The sequence below is a fragment of the Schistocerca serialis genome, chromosome 11, assembly GCF_023864345.2.
Source record: "Schistocerca serialis cubense isolate TAMUIC-IGC-003099 chromosome 11, iqSchSeri2.2, whole genome shotgun sequence".
Classification (NCBI taxonomy): domain Eukaryota; kingdom Metazoa; phylum Arthropoda; class Insecta; order Orthoptera; family Acrididae; genus Schistocerca; species Schistocerca serialis.
Window position 1 is genome coordinate 67,626,348 of NC_064648.1, and position 6,000 is coordinate 67,632,347.

Sequence of the window (6,000 nt, forward strand, 5' to 3'; positions counted from 1 at the left end):
CTGAGGGGTTGCCGCGTTTGAATTTTGTATGGATAAAGGTGTAAACTCTGGCGCATGAGACGATACGTGGAGGTTGGAGTCATTTGGACCGCAGCTGCAACACGGCGAACGGAAACCCGAGGCCGCTGTTGGATCACCTGCTGCACCAGCTGCATTGTCCTCTGTGGTTGCCGTACGCGGTCGCCCTACCTTTCCAGCACGTTCATCCGTCACGTTCCCAGTCCGTTTAAATTTTTCAAACAGATCCTTTATTGTATTGCTTTTCGGTCCTTTGGTTACATTAAACCTCCACTGAAAACTTCGTCTTGTTGCAACAACACTGTGTTCTAGGCGGTGGAATTCCAACACCAGAAAAATCCTCTGTTCTAAGGAATAAACCATGTTGTCTACAGCACACTTGCACGTTGTGAACAGCACACGCTTACAGCAGAAAGACGACGTACAGAATGGCGCACCCACAGACTGCGTTGTCTTCTACATCTTTCACATCACTTGCAGCGCCATCTGTTGTTGAAAATTGTAACTCTGTAATTTTGAAAGTTTGTCCGCCTGAAAATGTACTGTTGTCCCAAGCATATTGCAACAAACTGTGTATTTCTATCGCTGCTTGTTTAGTTTTTATTGCCGTTTCAAATATACCAGTCATTTTTGAAACACCCTGTATCATGATAGACCTAATTAACGCTCTTGCCTAAGTAACTCATTAATTCATCTACCCTTGTAACATACTAAAATATGCAATACAAAATTATGAACACACAACATTCCATTAACCTAAGGTTATTGAGTCACGCAAAGAATGAGATTTTGGTATTCCCATTAAAGTTAAACATGTACTGGAGAATATTATTGAGGGTATGATGGTAGCTACTGCAAGCAAATTGTATAATTCAGGAAGAATATCAAGAAATATGATTTAGGTGTAGCTCTGCAAGAATCTACCTGATCAATTAATGATGAGCATGAAGAGAGTGGGAGGGGGTGGGAAGTGGGAGGGAGTGGGGGCGGCGGCAACATATCACACTATGACTTCTTTCCTTTCAGCTGAGCTATATACCGCCATAAGCAGTAGTTTAATCACAGTTTTTAGGCATCAATAATTTATATGTAATGAGATTCATATAAATAACAAGCTTTGAAATATTAAATATTGGAAATACGGAAGCGTCCGATCCCACCCGTCTGCTTTGACCCATGACGTCACAAATATGGCGGAAACAAAAACAAACACACACACTTTCCACAAGAAGCCTAATGACACTAACGGGACAAGCGCGGGAAATGGGGTGTTTTGGGTGGGGGGCAAACTAAATATAAACAAATTTAGACGCCTTGCGCAGCTACAAGTTGTAAGTGAAGACAGCCATGCATGAATACCCACCCACCTCCCCAGGGGTCGTAACCCCTGCAACCCATAGAAGATAAAGATGCTTCAGTAGCTGATTAGTGTTTTTTGCCTTTAAAAAAAAATCTCACGGGATAGAACGAACAGATCAGAAACATAAATATAATAAACTAAAACAGAAATTCGAGGAAACAGATAATTAAAATAAGTAATAAGTGTTTTTAAATTTAAAAAAAAAAAATCTCACGAGATAGAACGAACAGACCAGAAAAGTAAATAAAATAAAGTAAAACAGAACTGGAGACAGCCACACTCAAACCAAACTCCGCGCCGTCTTGACGTCACACACAACACCCTTACGTCACGGGTCAAAGCCGACGCGTGGGATCGGACGCTTCTGTCGACCCTAAATATTTTAAAATTTGTGATTTATAAAACTCACTCCATACAATTCAGTTTCTGAGCTAGGTTAAAAATGCACTATTCCCCGACATTTTATGAAATTCCTGGAATTCCCTGATTTTTCAAGGTAAAATTTAATTCCACAAGATTTCCAGAATTGCCACCCTGATATACTGATGGGCTTGGTTCTGGACTGTTCCAATATGGGGTTTCGAGTTAGTAAGGAAAATTTCTATTTACCTCTGCAAAAACTTCCTGATAAGGCAGATTTGCAAAATCACATGGAAAAAAAGTAATACGGCATTCTTGAGAGACACACAAAGTTCTACCACAAAAAGATGCCAGATGTGAATGAGGCTAGATGTTCTGTTCTATAGGGGAATTAAACTATTTCTAGGCCAATTGTTACAATTCTTTTGCTAATTTGTTTTCTATAACTTAAGTACATTATACATGTTTGTTTTCTTATGTGCTTGTATAAAGAACAAATGAGTTTCTAGCAAACTGATTCTACAATTATTTTAAGACACAGTTTTATCATAATATGAAGTGGCTAAATGACTGACCTTATCTTGAATTAATATGACCAAAACTTGGGAAATACAACTTTCAGTATTAAATTTTTTTTATTTTATTCTTTATAAAACTTAGAACATTTATTCCTACATACTTTATATGTACAGTCTTTGAAACAATAGATTTTTTTACTTAATATTTACACTTTTTTCCTTAAGTAAACACACAACCTATCCTGAATTGTTCTCAACATGACCAAAGTGGTCCATTGACACTGGTTTATGTGCAACTTAGACAATGACTAACCACAGATTTACATTGTAGTAATTCAGTTTCCATCACTAGGTAGGCTGTAAGTGCTGTTTAGCCACCATTAGTTACAGAAACACTAAAGAATCTTCTCTAAACAAGTATGTCACAGCCTTGACTGTAGCCGAGTTATATGCCTTAGAGTAGATGACAAATATAGTTTACTGTAAACAGCATACCGAAGTATGGCCTGAGGGGAAAAAAGGAAAATTTAACACTGAGGTAATTAGAGACACAGCAAAAGCTCAGAGAAAGAAAGAGCCATATCAACATTCAATTTAACCAATTTAACAAACTGTGGAAAGTTGCAGATTTTAGCCATGCTTCTCCTCTATTCTAGCTGTACCATTTGGTACAGCCTGAGGCAACACTCCATGTAACCACTTGGAAAGAACTCTGCTGTTGTGAATCAAAGAGTGCCAAATGCAAATAAGAACTGCTAATTTACTAAATCGTCCACACCAATTGGAAAAGCAAGCTAGTGAAAATGCTGATAAAGCAACGAAATGGCTGATAGTGGGAATCACAGTGCCACTGAACACATTCCCACTCCTTTGATTTACTGGTAACTCACTAAAATAGGTTTAACAGCAACACTAAAATGCACTGGGTGAGTATGTTGGTGTAATGCAATATATGTTGATAAAATATTTGGACTAGAGAGTGATATCTTGCTTGTGATACTGGACTATCTATGCTGTAGCCCAGTTTTCAAGTTTACTACCTGTTTTACACACTTTTCTTTATAAAAGCTATGTACTGCAAAATAAATAATTCGAAAAGATGTATAAACAGAGAAAATGTCCAACAAGTATTTTGGTGCATATTATGTATATACAGTGGTGGAAATATTTATTGCATCACCACAAATTACTTCATCACTTTGTCTTTTGCAGCAGTTTGCTTCAGGTTATACCAGTCCCATGGTTGCTAAACTTTGTTGGCATATTCTTGCCTCAATAATCTGACTTCTTCACACGTTTTCCAACAATACACAACTCTTTGTTGTTGTTTGGTTTTACAATGAAACCAATGTTTATACTGCCATTTTGAGTTGAGACTTTGCAATGAGAAGATGGGCAGGTCAGTTGAATTAACGCCAGGAAAAAAAAAAAGCTGCTATACTTGCTTATTCGTCCGCTGGTCTCAGAACCAGAGAGATAGTCTCTAAGACAGGGTTTAATCAGTCTACGATTTCGAGGTTACTGAAAAAATACAGGGAAAAAGGAAATGTTTATCGTGAGAAAGGGTCAGAAAAGGGCGTCTACTGCCAAACAGTCGCTTACTATCAACTGAACTAAAGCAAGGCTGGGAAGAAATGTGCGACATCTCAGTAAGCAGTAGAACTGTAAGAAATAGACTACTGGAGGCTGGACACTCAGCCCGTTGTCCTAGAAGTAAGCCTTTATTGACCAAGATAATGCGACAACAGCGACTACAATGGGCAAAGGCACATGTGACATGGACACAAGAGATGTGGAACAAAGTAATCTTTTCAGATGAGTCCAAATTTAATCTGCATGGCTCAGATGGATCAGTGTTCGTGAAAAGGTGAAGAATTTTTGCCATCATGAAGAATACGTGCAGTCAAACACCCACAAGGACAGATGGTCTGGGTTTGCATTTCCAGTCACGGAGTAGGTCATCTGGACTTCGATTGCAGTCAACGCAGATGCCTACATAAGCATCCTTGAAAGGAAGCTTATGCCAACCATTAGAGACCAGTTTGGAGATGTTTCCAATTCGATTTTTCAGGATGACTCCACACATTGGCATAGAGCTTTGAAGGTGAGTCCTACGACTAATATTTGTACCCAACGCAAAGCAGATTATTTTTTTGGTTAATTATCACGTACTTCTACATTTCAGGTCAAATCATTCCTTCAACAAAATGGGGTTAGAGTATTAGAGTGGCCTGGAAACAGCCCTGATCTCAATCCTATTGAGAACTGTTGGAAGGTTATAGGAAATGCTATCACCAAAAAGAAGCCACTGAATAAATAGGAGCTGTTTGAGTCCCTGGTACATGTGTGGTTTTATGAACTGAATGAGGAGTACATTAAAAACTTAATTCTCTCAATGCCTTCATGATGCCAAGTGGTGATTAAGGCGTGTGGTGGAGCAACAAAGTATTAAATGCAATAGTGTGTTCATATGAGACAATACAAACACTAAAATCCATCAGTGTTATGTTACAACATTAATATGCAGTGTTTCTTTCAACATCAGTATTCACATTTCACACTAGCAAATAGAATAGCTGACATATCCACATCCACTCATTTTACAAAAAAGTGTTAAATTATAAAAACCAACATTTTTATACAAACAAAAATTAAGAATAAAAACAAATTGACAAAAACTATTGTGTATATTTCTTATAGAAATCAGGCAAATGTAGCTCAGTTATTCAATGATTGTAACAAAAAGTGTTAATTGTAAGAGGTGATGCAATAAATATTTCCGCCAGTGTATGTCGCAAAAAAAGTAAAAGTAAAAATCGGGTTGGGAGGGGATGGGGTAACAGAAACACAAGTAAATCTTCGTAAACCATACAACCAATTTAATACACCACAAGGCTATTCTGGGAAAACTTAGTGAACAAAGTAAACAGAACAGATACGCCGAGAACCCACCAAAATGAATTTCATAGCAAAAAGTCATTAGAAGATAGGACATTATGATGAAAATCGTTTTTCGCACTATTTCCTCATGCTTTCACTTGTTTTGAACTAACAAAAACGCTCTTACAACAAAATTTCAAAACGCAGCCACATTACGAAAATACACCCCTCACTCACAAATGCGCGTTATAGATTCAAAACGTGTCCTGTAACTGAATACCAAAATTACAACCTCTGACCTTTGTTACTGCATTTTAGGAACTCAAAATGTAGATAAAAGTTTTGAATTCGAGCTGAAATAATACGTCCTGGAAAAGTTTACCTGGCATGTCAGAAATAATAATAACGATGACCCTTATCATTTACAAAGAAGTGCCATTTTTCAAAAAGGAAACTTTGGGCTCCCGGCACAGAACAAACAACACTACAAATCCATTAACCAATACTCGCAGAAAAGACCTGGGTCCTGTAACGGAACACATGGCAGAAGAAAAGAAGACCTGCGTGGACTGCAGGATGACCAACATGGGAGCTTCAATTGTCGCCAGATTTAATATAGAAAATCTCCAGAAAGTCGCTAGATTTCTGACATCCAATAAAACACTTTGCCATGCTTATAATAAATTTATGGGCGAAATATATAACGAAATATGTAACTGAATGAATAATATACCAGCAGAGAACTATACAGGCAGCAAGTTAAAGTGGGCACTGGAGAAATTATTTGCGGATGGATGTCGAAACTTATAATTATCTCTCACAGCTTGTAAGCCCTCATATTATGAGAAAAAATACTTGTATGAG

The 6,000-nt window shown here is 37.7% G+C and overlaps 1 protein-coding gene across 2 annotated transcripts in view; it reads right to left on the reverse strand.

Moving 5' to 3' along the window:
- The window catches only part of LOC126426855 (uncharacterized), a 69,833-nt gene extending 64,138 nt beyond the window's left edge, over positions 1-5,695 (reverse strand). For both annotated transcript variants that reach the window (XM_050088877.1, XM_050088879.1), the window contains exon 1: positions 5,519-5,695. The gene's annotated coding sequence lies outside the window, so the exon portion shown is untranslated. The remainder of the gene's footprint in view (positions 1-5,518) is intronic.
- Between the last annotated feature and the right edge of the window lie 305 nt (positions 5,696-6,000).